This window comes from Falco rusticolus, chromosome 2 (genome assembly GCF_015220075.1).
Source record: "Falco rusticolus isolate bFalRus1 chromosome 2, bFalRus1.pri, whole genome shotgun sequence".
NCBI classification, from domain to species: domain Eukaryota; kingdom Metazoa; phylum Chordata; class Aves; order Falconiformes; family Falconidae; genus Falco; species Falco rusticolus.
The window spans coordinates 77,110,704-77,134,063 of NC_051188.1; the positions used below are offsets into that span (position 1 = coordinate 77,110,704).

The window sequence follows — 23,360 nt, forward strand, 5'->3', positions numbered from 1 at the left end:
CTTGCCAACAGATGTATGTCACCTGTTTAGTGACACACTATTTCAGTCATTCATTAACTTTCTTTTAAAGAAATGTTACAGATCCAACTGTAAAAGAGCGTAACAGATTAATAGCTATGCCTTACCACATGTTTATGTCCAGTTATTGTAAGATTTCTGAAGAACTAAGGATAGGATCATTGAACATCTTTGAAACTCACTAGCCGCTCTTAAAATGGATGTTTTAGGAAGTTCTTCCATTTTTTTCCTTATCAAAATACTGTAAGTGCCAAGTGTATTTGCAGATTAAATAGCTTATTTTTAGTGATACTGTTTTGCTGGAAATATGGTTAATATTTTGATGTAAAAAATCATGATTAACATTTAGGTTGTACAGGAGAATAAGTGTAGTGGTGTAGTTCATTATACCTAAATGCCCTTATTTAAGTAGTGAACAGTTCAATGACTTACATTCTGAGGCCTGTAACAGTGAATTACACAAGACAGATCTTTTGTTTGCTTGTTCAGCTTTAAAACCCATGAATCCTTGGGGCTGGAAAAAAAGCTAGATGGATTTAGGTATGCATGCAGATCATCTCCTGATTGACAGTTTTCAGTTGCATCAGCTGTTCACGCATAAACAGCTTTAGAGGGTATATTTACATGGAGCATGTTGGATTAAGACCAAGATGCTGTAAGTGGATATTTCATTCTGTGCAAACTAAACATTCGTTCATTTCAGTTCAGTGTTTGTAAGTTGATAGCTCAAGTAAAACCCAGTCTAAAGAATTATAATATTAGGTGAGGCAAAGAAGAGGAGAAAGAAAAAAATATTCCAAAGGGATATTTCATTTGTTTGAAATACATAAATCTAGAGGAATAGCATTTAAAGTCTCAACATGGAATCTTTTGATGTCCTGTCAAATTTGTGGAGTTCTGTCTAGTAGGCAGTCATTGCATTTGATAACATTGTAGGTTGTTTGCTTGTTGCAGTGCACATTAAAACATCACCCGACTTAAATATTTGAGAAGATGGTTTGAAAGCTTTAAAAGTATTCATCCCACAACTGAAAGGAGAGATAATATTATGAAATAGTACCTTATGTATCTTACACTCTTTGAGAGAATTAAGTTTCATATTGTAATACATTAATCTGATTTAAAACTTAAGTACTTTTAGTATTGGTTAGGAATTCTGACGATGGTGAGGTAGAATTACAGGCTTAAAGAATAAAAATGTATACAAGATTTTGTGTTTCAAGTAGTAATTCTGTCTTCTAAGGCCCCTGTTCTTTATTTAGAAGTCCTATGATAAACACAGAGTGAAAACCAGTGGTACCTTGACAAAGACTTCCAGGCTTCTGATGTGTCATATAGTTGGAAGTCAGACAAGTAAGGTTTATTTGCAGTTTCCTGGTTTTTAGGAGAACCAATATTAGTATGCTGAGATTCTGAGAATAAATATGATTTGCATGCCTTAAAATGAAAAATGTACTGTGATTATTTTGTAATACAGTAACAGCAAGAGTCATATGATGCCTCTGCTGGTATCTTTCTCAAGTTCAAAGTAGCTGATGAGAGCTCAGGCCAGAAATTTAAAGGTTTTGTGGTTATTGAGGATGGTTCTTCTGCATTTTCAACAAGGCTTGGCTTCAGAGGCTGACTGATCAGAGATGCCTGGTAACGTCTAACCTTTGGCTAAAGAATGAAAGCTTCTATAGGGTAAATAAATTATTTGTTATAATGGGCATCACTTCATTTCACTGGAAATTGACCTACTCTAAACCCCTAAAATTAACCAGAGCGTAACGGGGAAACAATCCTCTTGAGGAAGAGGATTTTTTCACTCTTTCTATCTTGGAATACTTGAATTTTAGATCACCACTTGAGGTGAAAACACAGAAATGTATTAATGTACACTGTCTCCCTCCCCCGCGCCCCCCCAGCAAGTGAGAATACAAAGAAATGGTGATACTGACTCTTACTTTCTAATTTGACAAACCAGGAAAACAAATTTGCAGCGTATTTGACTTGTCTTTTTGCCCTGTTCTTAGCACCTATGATATGTAGGATATATATATAGAAGGGCACTTTCAGGTACTGGTTGAATAACTGAAAGACTTTCAATAGTTGCTTTTTGTCAGTCTTGTTAACTTGTAGATTTTACAGGACCTGTACTGCTTTTCTGTGAAACTGCAAAAAGCAAAGCTAGGGGTTCAGCTCATTGTAAGAGAAACTAAATTTATGTATCTGACATGCTTGTGCGTTACAAATACATGTGATAACAAAGTTAATGCCTTAGAATGTGGTTTGTGATTAAAAAGTATTTTCAGAGTGGGAATTTTTTTTTTTACTTCTTTGTACTTTGGAAGTCAGTTTCTCCAGGACATTTTGTGAGAAGAAGGAACCGTAAGTGCCAATGCTGTTGCCACCATTATGGTTGTAGCTATTATGCTGATAATCATACTAGCAAATGTTTACTTTTTATAGTGTAGTAGCATCAAATTTAGGGTTGTGCTGTGTATTTACAGACAAAGATTCATCTTGTGTTTAAAAGTGTATGTTTTCAAAGTGATTGCTACATCTGGCCTGCCTCTGTTAAACGTAGTATTGCTGTGTGGTTGGTTGGTACTTGTTTTTCTCCTCTTTGTGGAGGCTACCTTATAAAAATGGGTTGGTTTTATAAGAAAGAACTTCTCTGATTTTGGGTTCGGTTTTTCTAGTTAGCTGCAGCCTAAGAATAAGTAACTAAAAATAATTGGTTGTCTGATCTTTAAGCTTTTGAAGAGCTTAAAGCTTCTTGGCTCTTCTTAACCTTTGTAAGGAAAGGACTCATATCTCAGTTGAGAGTATAAGAGACTAGTATACATCAACTAAACTAAAAGTACAAGTTCCAGAAGGATCCGCTCCTTAACACCACATGCTGATCCTCTCAGAGGAGATTAACTAGTAACAGTTATTGTTGGAAGTATTGTTCTTGAAAGCAGAAGGGAAGGAAAAAAGAGTCTGCATGTTCTGAACTGCTTTTTGATAATGATGCACTTTATATTAAAACATAAGAGATACCTCCTCCTGATTTAGATCTCCCACAAGACAGTTGTTTGGGACATTTCTACATAACTAAGGGCAGCATGGAAACAGGGTAGCTTATTAATTATGTGTTAGACACATATATATGTAAATGTTATAGCAATTTTGTCTAGTTCTTATTCTTGTATAAACTGATCAAGAGGTTTGATCATGTAAAAAATATTAAAAAGAAGTGTAGGGTGGTTATTTCATCTTCAGTTGTACGTTAGAATTTTTTTTTTTTTAATGCATTCACATTTTCATAGGTATACTTGAATGTAGAAAACAGGTCAAAATAACAGTAATACCAAGTTCTTCTCTTCATCATGAAAATACATTGAATGCACCACAGATGCTGAGAATCAAGCAAGTGATACAAAATCTGAAAATGGTGTATTCAAGTTTGATTAAAGCATTGGAAGTGATCATACTGTTCTTAACTTTTAAATAATATTGTTCATGTTTGGAAAAGAAAAAAGCCATTCCAATACTACTCACTAAGAATAGTGCAAGAACAATGAAATAGTAAATACTTGCATGGATACTTGCCTTCCCCACCCCACCCCAGCTGCATTGCTCAGTAAAATATAACAAAAAATAAAGACTTCTGGGAAGTTATTGGGTTGGGTTGAGTTTATAGTCTTGTGAGTGTTCAGGTGTTAGTTTTACATAAGAGAAGAAAGAAAATTTAGAATCGGGCCATGTCTCTCATATCTTTTGAAGAATGGTTTTATATGTTTCAGTAGTAAAAAAAACCCCACAACTCAAAGCAAAAAAACTCTGTTATTCTGTAGTCAGAAAAAACTGTGACCAGTATTGCTGCTCTGCATTTTGAAGTTCATCTGTGTTACATTATACCTGATCTGCTGATAGGCCTTTGCACTAGTTTGTTGAGAGCTACTTTAAGTTTTACCAGGGAATTCCAGAAACTTACTGGGGCATCACTTTTGATCACTTACCTGTATCTTCTGGAAATGATGACTGTACTGTCTATGGTTCCACTTAAGTAATTGCATACCTGGAGTGTCTTTTGAGATGTATGTTGTTGGCATAAAGCCAGAAGTAGGTTGTAAAGGAGCAAATGTTTGGCCTATGTGCTAATTCCATACTGAAGGACAGTATGGGCTGGTTTTGCTTTTATTTCTGGTTGGTGACTTTCATTCCAAGTAGACTGATTCTGTCCATCAGTAACTTGTTCACATATTTGCCTGTATCATTACAGGCAGTTTTTGTTGGATATTCAGGTCTTGGCTGGACAGATGAACAGGTAGAACATAAACAGAAGACACCAAGGAAATAATGTAAGAGACAAGGTTGCTCATACGTAGTGGATGTTATAAATATAGGAAGCTAACGAGCGCTTTGCATGAATAAATGCTTCTAGGGTTAATCACTATTTTTACATAGATGACTCCCATTGCAGTAGTTGTTCATGCTGTCTTTCTACCTTTTTATTGTCAGCAGTTGTGAGAAAGCAGTAAGGAATGAGTTGAACACAGTTGCTTACTGAAGGGCAACAGTTATCATGTTGAAAGTGGAAGTTCTGCTTTTCAGAGATGGAGTCATTGACCTCAATGAATGATAACCTTGAAGTCAAGAGACTAGATTAATGCTCTACTTTCTGTATTTGAGATCAGAAATGTGAAAACCTGGACAGCTAAAGTTAGATTCATGCATCACATGTTTAGAAGAAGTTGCCTATTTAAAAGAAAAGGGATTTTTTCCCCTCCTCCAGAGTTGCTTAGTACCTGTGGTATTGAAGATTTAAGCTTTCAGCCTCAGTCCTCATCTAAGAAGAAACAAATGACAAAAATCCTGTTCCAGGGTTTTGGCATGGAAGTGCAGCCTGGTGGAGAATGTGACTTCTCTTATTCAGGAACAGACTGGAGCATCTAAACCACAAAAGCTTGAGACCCCTGTTTTTATTTAATTGACTTTCACTTAAGAGAATTAGGCGTGAATTCCTGTAGAAAGCCCAGTTAATAGTTGTTGAGGTTTGGGGTTTTTTTTTTCATATCTGGAAGTATCATTTGTGTTTTGCTGCAGACGTAATTGAAATATTCTTTCTTAGGCTGTTCATAAGAGGGCTCATAGGGTGTTGGGTGGCAATAGTCAACAGCAGCTTGTTTCTTCAGAACAGGGAAAGCAAGGGGACACAGAGCTCCAGCCACTGCAGCTGAGTCTCCCTCTCCTGTGTTAGTGGAACTGAGATGTCAGCTCAGCGGACCATCAAGATAAGAGATTCAGAGGAGCTTTGTACTTTCAAAAGTCTTACGTTGCTACGTAATGCTTGAAAGAAGAGATTTATGTGGTCCTCTTAAAAACTTTTTTTGAGGAACTGTTCAACAGAATATTAAATGATGAGGGCCTTTCTTTTTATTGAATAGTAGAGCTCCAGCAGCTATATTGCGAGGCTGAAATTTATTTGTTACCTATTTCTAGGAGCAAGGAGTCACTTAGACTCAAGAAAAAATCGGTTTTGAACAAAAAAAATTCAAATTCAGATTAAGCATTACAATCTCACCTATTATAAAAAAATCATACATTTCCAGAATTATTGGTCAGTCTACTGAGAATGCCCGAGATCTACACTAAACATAACATTACAAATACAGAGTCTTTCTTACAGCCCTTAAAGTCATCAAGTGAGCAGCTGTAATGAAAAAGCCCCTGTGGTGTCAGTGTGTTCGGTCTATGAATGAAAAGTAAAGGTTCTCTTGGGTAAGGCAGTAATAGGATGGCTAGACTGCATTTAGAGCTGCTGATACAGTCCTGGCATTGTGCTATATCATGTTGACTTACTTGCTCAGGTGTTTGCTGGTGTGAGCATTCCTGTCTTATGCATCATATTGTATAGCAGACAGCTTTTTTGGACCTGTTTTGTGTGTTTTTATTAGCAAACTGTGTTTAGAGCAATACTGTCTGCCTGCGTTGGGAGGTTTTTGAGTGAAGTTGGGAGTGAGGATGGGTTCTGAAGTGAATCTTATCCTGTGCTTCTTAGGGGAAGGTCATCGGTTTGTGTCTAGAGGAAGCTTCCTCCCTTGAACTCAGCAGCAGGCAACAGTCTTTCAAGAGCTTGCCCTTCCTTTACAGCTTTCTAAGAATCACATCTGAAGTCTTGCATTCCTAAAGTACATCCTAGGGTGCAAATCTTTAATTGCACATAGCAAAAGCTTTATTTGGATTTGCTATCTGTGGAGACAGAATACCCTAAATTCATCAGTTTTGACCAGCCCTAGCACTAAACAAGCTTAGTAGTGGCTTAACTTAAATGTGGCACTGCTTTAGTTCCTTAGCATATGCTGTATAGAATCCATAAGCAGGGGAATAAACATTTGTAGGAGGCACCCTATTTTTATAGTCATGCAGTCAGATGTAAATGACCTTTCCCTCCATCCCTGAAGTTATATTCTTTTGTGGTTAGGTTTTAAGATACAGTGAGAGAAGCTGTAGGATGGCTCTTCTGCCAGTTGGTCCTGAGTAGTTGGTAGTTCTTGGTAAGAATTCTGTTGATAATACTTTTAACAGGTAGGTGGGGTGTAAGAACTATGCAAACATTGTTCATTAATCTTGGTGACACTGGACATTATGACTTCTTAAAAACTTATTTCTCTGTTTCTAGTCAGCCTGCTGTTTCCTGTTCAGTTCAATTAATCCCTTGATACATGGCTTTTAATATGTTTATATTAAATACTATTCCAGACAGTGGTGACCACACGTGCTGTTAGCTCAATGCCTAGCTGGTATGCCAAGTCAGTATATTACCAGCTTGTCAAAGCAACATATGATACGCTAAGACCTGATGACGGAGTTTTTTTGCCTAGTTATATGTAGGGGAGTAAGTGTTCCTCTTGCCAGGTTTTACAATAGTTTCTATGTCTTAATATGCAATCAACTATCCATGCTTATTAGCTTGGATATTTTTATAAGACAACTTAAGGACATACTTGTCAGCCGTTCTGTGTCACCAGATGCAGTTCAGACATAATCTAGTTAAAACCTTCTGTACTAAGGAACATAATTAAGCTTGGAAAATGTCATAAAACTGAGAATGTTTCAGTTCTCAGATTTTCATCTTGACACTATTCTCAAAAATAGATATTTGTTGATAAGCTGTTACGGACAATGATCAGAATAGAGAGCAAGAAGCAATAATTTGTTGTTATGACTGGTGAGACATCAAATTCGTAGTTCTGACCTTCTAGTTATCTTGGCAACAGTGGGTAATACGCAGCGCAACATATATTGATCATAGTGATGTTCTGAAGCCTGGTTTCTGAAGGCCCAGCACTTCACTCATATCTAACTCCTGTTGATGTTTTGCTGAGTACCTAAATATCTTTGAAAATCTAGATTTTAGTATATTACTGATGGAGAGTGCTAATGAACATATTTGCTATAAAGGTAGAACAGGTGGAAGCAGTTTTGTTCCAGACATAGAAGAGAGAGTTGTTCTTGATTTCTTCCTCCCCCATGGAAATCTTTTTTGGTGCCTGTGATTTCCTAACAAATTGGTTATTAAAGGTCTCTTAAAAAAATGAGGATACAAGCATAGTATTAAGTTCTGCTTGTACTGGTTAGTTCTGGTTCTTCTAACTGCTTTCCTTTTTGCGTACTCCAGACTTGAATTTCATTTTCTTATTGAATCCACTTTATGTGTGAACAGAGAATCCAACCTAAAGTTTGGTACACCACACAACACTCTTACCTTGCCTCACAGTGTCTTCACTAACATCACAGAGAATTTTCATATTTGTGCATCTTGCCTATTTGAGGTCAGTATCTTGGAGTGAACTTGCCACTTGTTTGCAGTACCTCTGAAATACACTGTAGAAGGACTGATAGATGTGCTCTGCCAGGAAATGAAGTAGAAGGATCATGTTTGCAAAGGTGGGTGAAGTTGATTTCATTCTTACCTGCTTTGTGGACACAAGCAATGTTTCACCTGGTTATATAGGCAGTAAGGCATTTGAATAGAGAATCAGCAATGTAATACTGTGATTATAGTTCATAATTCCTCAGGGCTGTCTCACCATTCCAGAGGAAAAAATAACCGTTTCTGGCAATACATGAAGATCCCTGTACAGTCAGCAGTGATTACAGAAGTCCAAGAATGAAATACAACAAAATTTTGATGGATTCTTTTTTAAATTATAGTTTATCTGTAATAGTATTTTCATCCATCTTCATGCTCTTGCAAGGTCACTGAATATGCCTAAATGGCTTGAACTGAGACTGCAAGTTTTTATATGTTAATAAAAGTATACATGATTTCACCTGCCATATTAATGTGAGTTCTGACGTGCTAGTAATGTCTCTCAGAAGTAGATGAGATCCTTCGCTGTGAGTTGGATTGAATATAAAACTGGTAAGTGATATCTTCATGTAGGTATGAAATATTGGCTTACATGTATTAGATCAGCTTATTAAAAAATACAAAAAATGCAAGAAAACCAAATAAGGTTACCAAGTTTTGTACCTTCTAGTAATACAGAGGCTTTGTGCTAGCTTGGAAGGAAAGGGTGAATTTGCCCTTTGAAATACTTCACTTACTAAAGTTTATCAAAACATCTGTGAAAAGCAATGGATGTCCATCATACTTAATTTACAACTTCACTTTAAGCAGTGTTCTGTATTTTTATGTTAAAATGATGCTTTGTTACACATTTTTAACTTTCTGCTGTAGCATTAGGTAATCCTTTTATAGTATTGAGTAATTCTTAGACACTTACCTGAGTAAAATGATGTATGCATAGCAAAAAACTGAAGTGCCTTTCTGTAGTACTTAGTCTCAGAAGTTGGTGTACAAAAGCTAGTGTTTCTTTTAAGCTAAATGTTCACTTCTCTGGAGTTTTCTCCAAAATTTAGTTTTTCAAAATTGGCATGTTGAGATATTGAAGGAAAACTTTGATTCTAGCATTAAGATCGTTGTGGTAAATAAATAACTGAAAAAATGTAGGGTAGTGTTGTCTTGTGTACTTCAGTTTATACTGGTTTGTGAAGATCTTTGTATGTGTGTATTTTGCACTTGGTGATCCTCGATATCAACTAATTGTTCCTGCCCTTTGAATCTCACTGTGCAGTTGTCTGCTTAGAGCACCAGTTTCTTTTAAACCAAGCACCTTGCAAAGAAACAGATTCACCAGGCCAAAATCTTCAAGCAAGCAGTACAGTTTTTAGATGATAGCTTTTGACGTGTCTTCCTTCCTCTTTCTTAGCACCCCAGTATTTTGTAAAAAAATGCGTTCATTATTGAACCTTTTCCATTTTGCCATTTTCACTATTTGGAAGGAGATTTTCGTAAAATAGGTAGAAGGCACTATTTGTAAAGTATGCCAAAAGAGAACTGCAAGAACAGATGTAGTTGAAAGAGATTGAAGAATAAAATTTTACAGACAAAAAGGTCCGCTTCTCTTAGTAAATGGAATGTTCCCAGCCACTGAAGCCGATCACATGGAACAGCACACATCTGTGCTAGTTAACTGTCCTAGCCTGTAAAACTGGGTGGCTGCCTGAAAGCTGCCTATTGGGAAGGATTCCTGGAACATGCTGACTGCCACACATTCCCAGGAGTTACTGGGGAAGAGTGCTAGTTGGAACGGATGCTATGAATGCTCTAACATTTTACGAACACAGTGGATCATAGTTCTGTGTTTAGGAACTGTCCTTGGCCCAGCTGAATCTGTTAGTATAGATGTACGCAGCTGTTAGTTTCATGGTTACTGAACTATTAAGTCCGCTGTTGTCTCTTAGTCCTTAAAGGAAGACTGATAGAATCCTTTTTCCTTTCCCTTTGGGCTTACTGTTGTCTCGGAAGAAGATTGCTTTTTTTCTTCCCAGTCAAAACAAAGAAAACCACTGTTGTTTTACCTTTTTCATGTATACATAGTATTTATATATATTTATATATATATCTAAACCTGGTTTTTTTTCCTGACCTGGAGCTGCAGGAATATTCCTTTGCTGCTGTCTCACTTACAAAGCCCAAGAGAATTTTGTGTTGCTTCCTATAGGATTTCTTCAAAAGTTCTCTTTTCTTCCATCTTCTGACAAATTGTGTCTGTAAGTTGTTCTTGTCCTCTGGCTTAGGCTGAGTTTGTGAACTTTATGGGTCTTCATGACTTCTCTTCTGAATAAAAGAGATTTCCCTCAGAAAAAGAGGCTGTTTCACACCCAAATCAATTGGTCAATTTTCAAGTGAGGATTCTGCAACTTCAGTTTAGAATGCTCTGTTCAGCTTTGTATTCCTACAAAGATACTGGTAGCAAAAGGCCTCAGGCAACAACTGTTTGAGCCTTGAGAAAGGCAAAAAGTAGTTTGTTGTGTTTTTTGTTTAGTGTTTTCTTCTATGTCTGGAGGCATGTAGAGCTCCAGGGGAAGACAAGAAGCGAAACTTCATTTTTTTTTTCTTGGGAGAAATCCAGATTCTATAGGCTGCCATCCAAATGCAAAAATTCTGACACTCTCTGTTCAGAAAAAGTGCCACCAAAACGTAGCTAGCTGAATACTCCACTTTTTCAATAGAAGGCAGTTTCCTTAAATAGAATTTGGGAGCTAACTTTGTCTAGAGCAATGATTTGGGTTAAAAACACTGCCAGATCTATAGTGACGTCTTTTTACTTGAAGTCTTTTTCTCTGGCTACAGGTATTCAACTCAGATTCATGTAAATGCTCAGTGTATATTAAGACAGCTGAGGAATAACTTGTGTCCTGTAACTCCAATCTATAGCATGTATAATATGAGTGAAAAATCTACTTCACCATTTTTGGGGGGTAATGAGGGGAAGGGGCTGGTAGAGAAGAGAATGGATTTCTGGCTTTGCACAAATACACTTGCTCATTATTTACAGCTTTGTTATAGTTTAAGAATATTTTAATACAGTATTTTATTTTTTTACTTTGTATCACACTTTTTTTCCCAAAGATCTGAGTTTATTAGCAGTATCTTTTTGCCATCAAAAATCTACATTATCCTCAGTAACAGATTAGCAGTAGCTTCATCTTTCCAAGAAGCTACAGTAAACCATTAGGAAGATGGTTAATCTCCCTCTCAGATAAGCCTTTTGATCAATTTACAGAAAAGTGAATTGGTACCTTATAACCAAGTCTATGTAGCAGGCTACTTAAAGTGGTTTGGTCTCCTTTCAAGATTAGCTTCCCGATTCTTTATCTAATAAATCGGCTGAATTTCTTAAAAGACAAGGTAATTAGACAGGTATTGCACCTTTTGAATTAATGGAACCTCTGACAGAGGTCTGTCTTTTCCTTTCTGTCTTTCCTTATTCAAAGATAAGAACTATCTACAAGAGTTGATTAGTTTTTGAAAATAAGAAATGCTTTAGTTATTAGAAGTGTTTGTGTAAGGTGCCTCATGGAGAAGCATCAATAGGCTCGTTTTTGAAAAGAAAGGGAGTCTCTTTTCTCCAGCTTATTCTGGGGTTCTTCATACAGTTACAGGGGAGAGGACAAGCACGTTAACTTCTAAGTATGAATCTATATGCCTGACATGCTTCTGGTCTTCAGTAATTAAATCTTGTCTGTCTAGTTCCTCATCTGAGTAGACAGAATGACTGTAGTATGTAATCTATTTGATTACAGAAGGAGGTTGTATGCATGAGTCCACTGACTGTTTATCTCTACAAGTTGTATTTCCTTGATTCTTAACCTTATTCTTTGAGTCTCTGTGGTCATTCCTTTAGAATTTAGAAAAAATTAGTAGGCGTGCACACACACACACACACACACACACACACACACACACACACTAACACATTTGGATGAATTGTTGCCAATGGATGAGCTGAACTCAGATAATAGCCATATTGAATACACATAAACTCAAGAAGGATGGAAAGTTTTCTGGCGTTTCTCATAAAGCTTTTCCTTATTTGTTTGAACAGAGTAGAGCAGAGTATGAAGCAGCACCATTACTTTTATAAGAGTTGTCAAAAACTAGCTGAATTTTGCTAGGGAAGCTCAAGCTAGGACACAAAATGAGAGAAGGTGGGAAGGCATCTGTCTTTACCCAGTTTTGGAATTGAGTTTAGTTTTTAAAGTAGCTCTGCAAACTTTATAGATTATATACATAGATAGCTATTAAAAGTATTTGGTAGTAGTAAATAGATTAACTCTTGGCAGCATATTCAGTTACACCAAAGGCAAGTAGAAACAGATTGGGACATAAATAAGAATACAAATTTATGCATATGAGAGCTCTTCAAAAGCTTTGTTTGCACAGCTATGTGTCTGTGATAACCAAATGATAAAGCTCCATGTTATCTCAGTAGGAATTTTGGTCAGTGTTGAGAACTTATAAAAATTCTGTGCGGTATGCAGATACATGTTTGCATGGTTTCTTTAGAAATGATGATAGCTGTATTGCACTTGATAAAGACAGGAGGATGTCCAGTGAGAGATAAAAGTGCAAAGGGAACAGTGGAAGTGTAACCATTTTTTTTTTTATTTGGGGAATTGTAGTTGGTCTTTGATTTTTGGGGTTTGTTTTGTGGGTTTTTTTGGTTTTTTGGGGTTTTTTTTTTTGTTTTTTTTTAGTTTTGTTTTTTGATATTTCTTCATAGTGGTATTTAATACAAAGTTTACATTCTTACTTGGCACACATTAGCCTAGACATACTCAATTTATTTCTTCAACATGTCAAGGTTAGATTGTTGAGCGTTTTTCCTCTGTCATCACTAAGCTGGTGCACTGAAATTTTTTGATCCTGAATTTCTGTAAATAAAAGAATTGTAGCTTCCCACAGCAGAGTTCTTTCCAAATAGGATATTAGAAACTTTGAAGAGAAAATGTGAAGAGAAATGCTTCAACATAGACTAAACAAGGCTGTAGGAACCTATCCAGTTACATTCTTGAGTGGAAGGGTTCTCCCCATGACAGAAAGATACACTGCCTGTTTTTGGATCATGATCACAATCTAGCTCAGTCTCCTATTTATTGGAGCTTTAAACCCTAGGCAAGATGGGAGTACCAGCAAGTTTTCAAGACTCTCTCCACAGATAATTTTTTTCAGTCTCGGAATCTAGTAGACAGGTGGGTGTCTTGAATCCTGTGCCTTTTGAGAAGGGATAGTTGGCTCCTGCTAATTAGTCTGTGGTGTGCCCAGGTGCAGACCTCTGATTTTCTTTGTGGTCAGAAGACTGTTTCCTGTGAGGTGTCTCCCAGGTTCTTCAGGACTACTGAGAATTCAGATGTCCACTGTAATGTCATACCCATGAATACAGTAGAGACAGACCATTTAGAAAAGTTATAAGACAAACAGAGCATGTGCAACCAAACCAGTCTCTGCAGTTAAACTCTGGGCCAACCTTATGACAGTTCCCATGTCTGTAGAAAACAGTGCTGTGGCCAAATACGAATGTGCTCAGTGGTTCACTACTGAGGACTTTGCTTCCCTTGAAAATCTATAGAGGCTGAAATGGAGCTGACTTGGGACTTCATTGCTACTACAAACTTGCTTCACACACACAAGAAGATGGTTTGGCATGCTTTTTCTATTTGATACTGCAAACATTTCAAAGAAAACCCTCCACAGCCTTTGGAAATACTTACGTAGGACGACAGATCAGGTTGTGTTATCCTCTATCTTCTCTACAGTTGTGGAACCCACAACAAAATAATTATTGGCACATGAAGAAGACCATCTCTGACGTGAATCCTTTTAATACTGTTCATTCATCTTTAGTCTCTGTGTAGCTCTACCTTTCCACATGATTTCCATTTTATAGCGTAAAGTTTCATTGTTGCTGACATTTTGAAACACTGGATCATTGGCTATAGGGGTTCAGTGCCTTGGCATTCTCAAGAGTCTACCATGCTTCCTTCTTGCAAATAATGGCAAAGTCAATTTTTCCATTTCTGTCCAGTCCTTTTTGTTTCTAGAGATTGTGGGAAGTCTGCCTTTACCCTTTTGTGGGGTAGATAAAGAGAAAAAGAGAGGAAGTCTTCTACAGTTCCTTCTGTTTGTATGCGATAGAGCTTTCTGAAGTTGCTAAGAATTGTACATTTCTGCAAATTCCTGTAGAAGTCTTGGAGAGCCTGTCTGAGACTGACATTTTTTAAACAGTTTTGTGCTAGCTTGTACAGCAGTGCCAGCGAACAACACCGTATTGCTTTCAACCCAGATGCTTTGGCAAATAGCAGCTTCATGTGTTGCCACTGCTTGGCATAATGACTGATGCTACAAAGCAGTAGCAGGTGGTTTGGATTTTTTCTTCTCATTCTGCACCAAGTCCCTATTTTTTGTAGTGGCTTTGGAGCACAATAAACAATACTGCTCTTTTTTTCTGGTAAGGATTTTAAACTCTTAGATGCACTTGGTTAAAACTTGGGCTCAATGGCAGTCTATTAGGTGAAGATGCTAAGTTACACAACTCTCTTTTTCTTTTACAGGTGTGTTACATGTGACAGATACTATGCTTGTTTTATACTTTGACCCCCAAATTTGTAACTGTAGTAAAAGAAAGCCCTATTACTTCGAAGAGTGTTTTATAACTGCTCTAGTTTATGCCCTGCTGTAGGTAGCATTCCTTCTGTACCTCTTTTAAAGCACCTTTTCCCACAACAGCTTAACATAGCCCTCAGTCTAATATGTCTGCCTTTTCAGTTAGAGGGAGGAGGGCACTTCAAACTTCCTCTCTCTCATCTAAGCATCTACTTGCTAGAGAAGACTCATGCTGTTACAATATGCATCTTCAAGTGTATATTTGCCAGAGTCCTTACTGTAGTAGCTGCCTGCCATACGTGAAACAGCGTGTTTCATAAGCATTGGCTATATCTGCCCATTCATGCTATAGAGCTGAAGAGATAATGTGCCTTGTAACAATAATGTTTGGATTAGAAAGTTTCCTCTTCTGTATGTTATTTCCCCCTCCCCTTAAAAAAAAAATAGTAGTGAGAGATTTTGTTGTTTCTAAATCAAGCAAAATTATGTTTTGTCCTGTTACTTCACTGAGAACAGACTTTTAAGTTTAATGTAGTGCTGAAGCTTTGAAATGCATTGGTATCTAACCTTTTAAGATAAAGAGAACATGTGTTAATTGTTTCACTTCTATTGACTTGCAATGCCTACACCCTTGGTAACATGACATATTCGGAGGTCATGGTTCTTTTGCATTACAGTACAGTCGTGTCTGGTGCCTGTAAGTGTACTGTTTAGTATGTGCTTATGAACTGGAAGTGTACTTCGACCAGAGCACTGGCAGGGTTCCGTTTGAAGAATTAAAAGTCTTCAGGGGTTAGAAATTTGTTAGCATTTATGGTATGAACTGAACTTGTGATGATGTTTTCACAAAACACAGTTAGCTGAGCCTTGAAGAATTGCTTGTCTGTTTGGTGTTGGGATCCCGTTAATATTTTTACATAATCCTCTTCCCTTAAAAATGTTCAAGTCTCTTTCCTTAGGTGAAATGTTCTTCTCCCTCTGTACCTTTGTGGAGGCAAGAAAACCCAAACCAAACTCAAAAAAGTATCTTAACCATCTGGTCAGATTGTCATTGGCATAGTTTGTATATCCATCAGGGAGTTGTGGAATGATTTCTTCCCTTCCTGCCCCATTTCTACACCCCCTTTGAAGTACCCTGTCTTTTCCAGCAGCCAGAGCGTACCTTGCTATCACTGCATTGCTCCCTATATTGATGATACTGATGCATGTGACAGGCAGCTCTCTCAGTAGCTTGCTCTGCAAATTGGCATGTAAAACCAGAGAGGAAAACAGAGGCTTAAATGTTAGTTTAAGCATGGCAGTTGGAACACTTTGTCTTTGGTTTATGCATCTTCCATCATGTCCCTGGAGGAAAGAGGTAGCACTTTTTGGAAAGGAGGAGCCCAGTCATGGCAAACATGAACTCCAGTCTCAGTTTACAGAGTTTTTGTAATCTGACAATAAGATTTATAGATGCCTGTAGCTGAAGATGTAGACAAAACGGAAAGGTTTTAAATTTGCATAACTCTGGTACTTGCATGGTGTTGCTCATAATTATTATTGGTGTGCGGAAAAAAACAATTTTAACTGTTTTTTAAATACCTACTGGTTAGTTTATACTAGAAACAGTAAAGCCTTTGAAGGAAATGTATGAGTTACACTTCAAAAATAATTTTCTTGGCTCATAGTATTATCCTAAAGGAGTAGCGATACATGTTTGGTTTGTTTTGTGGGTGTGTTTTGTTGTTGTTTTGGGTTTTTTTTGTTAAATTTTTCTGGTTTTAAATATGTGCTTTGGGGTCGTATTGTTGCTTGGATTAATGAAACCTGGCATTGCTGTCTTTTGGTGGTTGCTAGTTGCAAGTATGCATTTAACCATACTTAAGTTTTTTCTCATGGAAATCTAGTACTTCAAAATGAGACAAATCAAAAGAACTAACTACTTAAACTTAAAAGTGTGTATACTAAATACAGAGAAATTATTACAAAGGCAGGAAATGGGTCTTTCAAATAAGCACTTTGCAATTGTGAGGTTTCACTGTAGTTGTGAATATTTCTGATTTTAGTTGGAGTTCTCTGTGATTAGCAGTAGCAAGATACGGAAATGCTGTAACTTTACTGGGGGATGATTTGTTGTTTAATGACTTAAGAAGTCTGAATGCAGCCTGTCAGGAAGTAAGGACTGGCTTGAGACGTCTACTGTAAAATGCTGGTGTCAGGATATCAGTTATCAAATCATCGAGAACACAGCAGAAAAACTATTTAGTTACAGTTTACAGCTTGTGAATATTTTATGGAAGAAAATAGTTCTGGTGCTTCCAGCCTACTTTGGAGTGAGGAAAAAACCTTTTCTGAATGTTATTTTTATGAACTGTAATACAGATTAATAAGGACAGCATGCCTAGGAGTTTCTAAGTATTCTGTGTTTTAGAAACTATATCGGAATTTTCGTTATTAATACAGAGTATAAAAACAGCGTGCTGTCTTGAAATGCAACATAAATGCTCTGTTAGTTGCCAAAACTAAGTATGTACAATGAACTTCTGTTTGAGTGAAATTAACTGTTTTAAGATCATTTATAACATTGGCCATCTAAGGCATTCCCTGGAATCATTACACCAGCAGGTTCCCCGTAATCAAGGTGTAATTTAGAATGGTAGATTTTTTTTGTTGTTCACTTTGTCACTTAGATACACATAGAGGAGGCTTTTTAAGTCTACAAAAGGCTTCTGTTTGACATGAATTTGACATGGTATGTTAATTTTTGTCAACATAGCAATCCCAAATGAAGTGTTGTATAGCCAGTTTGAAATCCGTAAACCAAAAAGACTTGCAGTATCAGTAGGGCTATGTGTTATCCAAAATCCTGCAAGTGGAAGGAGGGGCATGGCATAAATTCTGAAAACACATGCTTGCCTGTTGTACTGAGTAATTTCATTTTTACAGTTGGTTTTATTTTAAAATTTTAAGCACTGTATTAGATGAAATCTACCTTTATGGTAACCATCAGAAATCAAGTTGAATTGATTAAATAGTTTGAAAATACATGTGATTATTTAACTGTGGTGTAGAGTTAGAAAGATTTTGCATCAATTCGTAGTACTGTATTTATTCAAACTACAAAAGTACTTTCAGATCCTCCCCCTCTCTCCTGAAAGCTGTTTTCTTTGGTCAGGTATTGAATAATTTATATCATGTGAGACTATTGCACATGATGTATTCATCCCTTGTTTAGCTCTTACATTAATGGTTTGGCATGCTAGCTGTACATTGATATGGTAGATGCTTTCCATTTTTTCTGTACCAACTGTTTAAATATATCTTGTGCCTCAGTAACTACAAATGGGAAATGACTTGAATTATTCTATTTCCCTTGATGGTTTTTATGCGTAGGAAAAGATTCTTTTTTTAATATATATGTATTTGTACAATAGATGAAAGGAGAGCTTTAAAAATGATTCAGATATTTATACTGACTTTATATTATGTGCAGCTGGAAATGCATGTGGAATCTGAAAAGTGAAGTTTAGATGTTAGGCTAGCTGTTAGCCACAGGTATTGATTAGGTACAAAATACTTGGGTGTTTTTTACCTCTTGTCCTGATCCTGTGGTTTGATGTGTAGCAGGTAATTTATATTCAGTCTTTAATTAGTTTTGCACTGTAAACTGAAAGTCGTAAGTATTGTTCTTTATATTCTCTTTGGAGGCGGGGGAAAGGGAAAGCACTGCACCAATACGAGAAACTCTTACTTAACTGCTGATAAAAGTATTACTTTGAGAGGACAGTTGAGCAGACTGGGAGAAGGATTAGTGCTGCGAAGTACTGGCCCAGGCTGGATTGCTTGGAAAATCTTGTAAGCCTATGGTCAGATAACACTGCTGCTGCTCACTGCTGTTGCTTCTGCACTGTTACAGGGTTTGCTAGATGAGCATAAATCAAAAAGCAGTAATTAAAAAAGCTAACATGAGGTAAAGAATAGATGGAATTAATTTTTTTTTTGGTATGTATTGGAGTGGTTAGTGCACATACTAAGGTAATTGCATATATTTTAAGGACACACAAGGAAATATTTTGGTAGTTTTACTACTGATAAAATTTCCAAAATTAAGCTGTTAAATTTTCTAAATGATTGAGCCAGTAAAGCTTCAATTTCTGTTTGCATCAGGCTGTGGAGCTGACATTTTGAGCACTTTTAAAAAGCAGATTCTGTGATTTAGATCTGAAAAGTTTTGAGTGTTGTAGGGATTGAAAAAGAAATACAGATGCTCTCTCCTCTTTGGCAATGGCCCAGGTTAGTGGCTGACAGAAAGTCACAGCCCTCCTTTAGCCGATCAGCGGGCAGAGAGTAGTGTCATGATCCTTTGAGGGTTTGAGACACAGAGGCAGCTGCTCCCACCGTTGCTTTGTATCCTGTACCTGGTGTGTACCTGGGCAGGAGATGCCGGTTGCCAGTGTCAGGCACCTTCAGCAGGCACTGGAGAACGAGGCACACACAAACCCCGATCTCCCAGGTGAGCGAATTGCAGTAGCGCTTCCACATCGCTGCTGGGCTGTGGCAAGCGAAGTAAAACATGCACGGGATCACTCGTGTCCGCCACGGTGTAGAGGGGAGCTGTGCAGCTGCATTCTGCTTTTAAAGAGAGAGGCAACTGCTTCCAGAGTAAGTCTGTCAGTCTTCGCATTTAGAGACTCCGTTTGAAGGGGGCTGAGCGATGGCGGTTTTCACAGTGCACATCCGTGCGTGTGGGAAGGGAACCTCCAAGGAGCGCTGGAAGTGGTGATGGTCAGTACCTGCTGTACTCCCCACGTCTATTCACACTGCCACAGGCAGAGATGCCTAACGATGAATACTCTTTCAGATAATCTGATATTTTTTTTTAAATTGTTGGGGAAGAAATGCTTCTTTTCTCATGCGATACTGAATTTCTTACGTTCAGTCTTTACTGGTGGTGGATGGAGTCTGGTTAAATGAAATTAATTTACTTAAAATCTGATGGTCTAAACAAGAAAGGATGTTGTTTCTTAAAAACAGGCAAACAAAACCGAAATTGCGTACTGGTGAAAAAGGGAATGATGTGTTCCGAGTAGCATGCACTATCTGACACAGCTTAGCAGCCCATATGATTTTGTGAGGTGATGTAACTAAGCCAGCGAAAGGGAACTTTCCTGCTTTTGAGTCTAACCGTTGTGTAAAGCCCTGTGAGGAATTTCAGCAGGGAGATACCACACTTGGAAGCGTCTGAATACGATCTTCTTCGGCTATTTTAGCCCCCCGGCCCTTCCAAAGGCATTCCTCAGGCCGTCCGTCCCGCGGCAGAGGTATTTTGCGGGAAGGGAAGTTTAAATCCTAATGCAGCGCTTAGCTGTAATCCCCGTGTATCATTACTGCATTGCCCTGCCCTTGCTGTGGGGGTGAAATGTAGAACATGAGTCTAATCCGCGGTAGATGGAGCTAATTTTGCTTTAAACTTGAAAGTGTTAACAACAACTTGAAAATGTGACAAAGCTCAATTGCATTTCTTGTTTATTGCTTGTTTTCCGATTGGACAATAGGCAGCAGCTCTACCCTGGCAACTGAGGGCTTTGATTTGCATAGCCCGCTTTGATTGGCCACTTGGCTGACGAGCTCGCCCAATCAGGCGGCGGGGTTTTGGTGGTAGGCTATGCTAATTACCCGCTGTTGCTGGGGTTCGGGGTGGTTTCCGCGCGCCGTTCTGCTGCATTGTGTTGCCTGGTGAGCGGCGTTGATAAATGAGCAGTTAATGATCTGCAGCAGCGCCCGCGTACTGAGGGCGGGCACGGGTTTTAGAACAGAAGCGAAAGGAGGATTTAATTGCTCTTCAGTCTCGCCCTCTCTAAATATTGGCCGTGTGAATATATATATATGTGCGTGTACCTGTGTGCGGAGATGTATATTAAAAAATACGTGTATGTATATACACCACGTTAATTTAAAAAAAACCAACACCTGCACTGGAGTAGCTTTCAAGCAGGAAGGAGTGCTGTGTAGATGGAAAAGGACTGTGGAAAAGGACTGTTCTCGCTATTTCCCCACTTAATTAAAAGAAATAAATTAAATTGCCTTGTACTGAAGTAACCAGATTTATGCAGAAAGCATGGCTATGGAACGTTAATAAAGTCAGCATTAATATCAGTGCTTCCTAGACCTCTGTACCTGAGATAAGTATCTGTAGCTGGTGTGGATATAGAATAATCTATTTCTAGAACACACACTTGCCTTTTAAAAATGGTGTATTCACATGTCTTCCTCTTTCCCCCCCAGCCCTCCAGGAAAAAAAATCAAAATGAAATCAAACCCCACACCTAAACCCAAACCACACTTCAGCTGTAACAGTTGAGTCTGGATTTTTTCTGTCCTATATATCTTTCCTGTCTAAAAATATTGGGAAATGTGATCTTAAAATACATTTGTTGCTTAAATCTGTGTCTGTTTGGGTTTTTTTGCTGCTTTCCAAAGCTGCTTTTTCTCCTGTTCAATCATGGATTAGTTTACCTTCTTCAGTCCTCTTTCCCAGTCGCTCCCTCTGTCTTCCTCTGCTGTCCGGATTGTGGGCTTTCTTTACATAACTACTCATGTTCTGCCTGTCCAGCTTGCTAAAACTGACTGTAAGGCTAAAGAATGTTTTCTTTCTTTCTGTTTGTGGTGTGGGTTTTTTGTTTGATTTTTTGTTTCTGTTTTGTTTTTCCCCTTCCCCTTAGCATAGCTATCAATATATGCCAGAGGTTTGATACCACCTAGCAATTACTAGTAACAGTGGAAATCACTTTCACTGGCATGTTTTTGACCAGGTATAATCCTGGTGTCAGCAGATTTGGAATCCTTTGAGTTCAGTTGTAATTGAAATATTGGTAAGAGTGGTTCCATTTGACAGCTATTTCTTGTGAAATATTTTTTGAAAAACCTCTGTGCACAAAATACTTTAAAAAATGTTTATAAATTTGGATTAATTGGTATTTTAATACCAAGAGAACAGACAGCATTTTCATTATTTAATACTTAGGAATAAGTTTTGTTTGTTTCTGAAACTAAACATTGGAGCACCTTAGTTCAGATGAGTGATAGTCTGCAGCCATTTAGAAGTTGTGCTCATCATGAAGACCAAAGCTTACAGTTAAAAAGCAGCCTATGACTAAATTGAATTTTTACTTTGGTGGAATTTTCAATTTTTTACTGTTTTGTAAACCCTTCAGAAAACTGACAGCAGAGGTAAATCTTAATTGCTCTTGAATAAAGCAAATGTTTCCTTCTAGTAGGGAAACTTGGTGATTTCTAGTACCTTTTAGAAGCTAAAAACTAAGATACAATTTGTGTGCACTTGGAGTTTGCTTGAAGCATTCTGAAATGTTAGTGTAGAGATTCTTTTATAGCATGTTTAATGGAATGACTTTCATAAAATCATGTCAATTTAAATTTTATGTCACTAAATTTCTGTTGTCTGTGTTATGAGATTACCATGATTTATAAAATATTTTTTTATTTTATGCTTTTTACTTACTGAATTTGACAGAACTTTCTGCATAAACAGTGTTTTCTGTTTGTATTTTTCACAGGTTGCATTGAGAACTGAAGGACAGGTGTGGGCCTTTCACCTAGATTAAATATTCTTACACAGTTGGTATTAAGTAGTTGTTTTTAAACCTTTGTTCGGGATAATAGTCACACTTCATTCTTTGTTTTTCTATTTAAAGAGCTGTTACGAACTTTCGCAGTGATGATAGAAAAAGTAGATCTCCATTTTCCCCTGGTTTTATATTCCCTCTTTTTTAATGTCAGGCTTTTCATTAACTTTGAAAACTTACAAACCACATAACCTTAGCATAAATGTATAAAATCATGAAATAAACATAAATTTGTAGGAGGAGAGAAAAAAGAGGTATTAGAACTCTAGCCTTGGCACATGTTAACTAGCATTGGTGTCTTCTGAAAAAGGAGTGGTTTATTCTTTTGACTATTTCAATAATTTTTGTTTCAGTTTTAAAGCAAATGTTAGTCCTCCTCTTTAAATATAGTTTATTAAATGTTCAGTAATTAAGTATTGATTGTTCAGTTATTCAGTTTCACTTCCTAATTTGGCATAATGTAAATACCATGCTGGGCTGAATCATCCAAACTACTTGAATTTGACCAGTGTTTCTCAAGCAACAGGTTTATGATGGAGAGTTGGACAGAGTTACAGTGTGGTAGGAGAACTTTTGAAGAATAATAAATATATATTAGGAAAAGATAAAACCTTCAATAATAAATCTGTTGGCATGTATACAGTTGCACAGTTGAGAGAGAATGTTTCTTGTTCTCTAAATACTAGAATATCTTCTCTTCGAGGATCACATGCAGGCCCTGTGTCAAAAGGGAGTTGAAGAAAAATAATAAACCAATCACCCAATAGTAGAATAAATGAAGTTGCTGATGTGAAGCCTGTCATTCATTCCTTCATGTCAGTATCATTGCCTCTTTGCAAGAGGGTAGCCTTAATTTTTGTTACTATTCAGTAGAGGCCATCAGATGAAAAAGGCAAGTTCACAACAAACAAAAGGAGGTGGTGCTTAATGCTGACTGTAAGCTGTGGAGTCTTTTGCCATGCAGTCTTCTGGGTGCTAAAAGCTTAAATGCAAAAAGTGGGTCAGAAAGTCCATGGAAGAAGAGGATGTATAATATATATATGTATGTATACACATTACTCACAAGGACTCTGCTTTATGTAATTCCTGGACTGGAGACTAGGTGAATATGCCAGCAGCTACTGCTGTATGCTTGCCCTGTTCTCTTCCGAGATGACTGCTGTTGGCCACTTTACAGACAGGACACTGATTTGAATGGATCTTTGATTTGATACATGATTAGTTCCTGTGTT

At 37.4% G+C, this 23,360-nt stretch overlaps 1 protein-coding gene across 1 annotated transcript in view; it reads left to right on the forward strand.

Annotated features, from left to right (window-relative positions):
- The window catches only part of DYRK1A (dual specificity tyrosine phosphorylation regulated kinase 1A), an 89,564-nt gene that overhangs the window by 30,804 nt on the left and 35,400 nt on the right, over positions 1 to 23,360 (forward strand). The gene's annotated exons all lie outside the window — the stretch shown is intronic.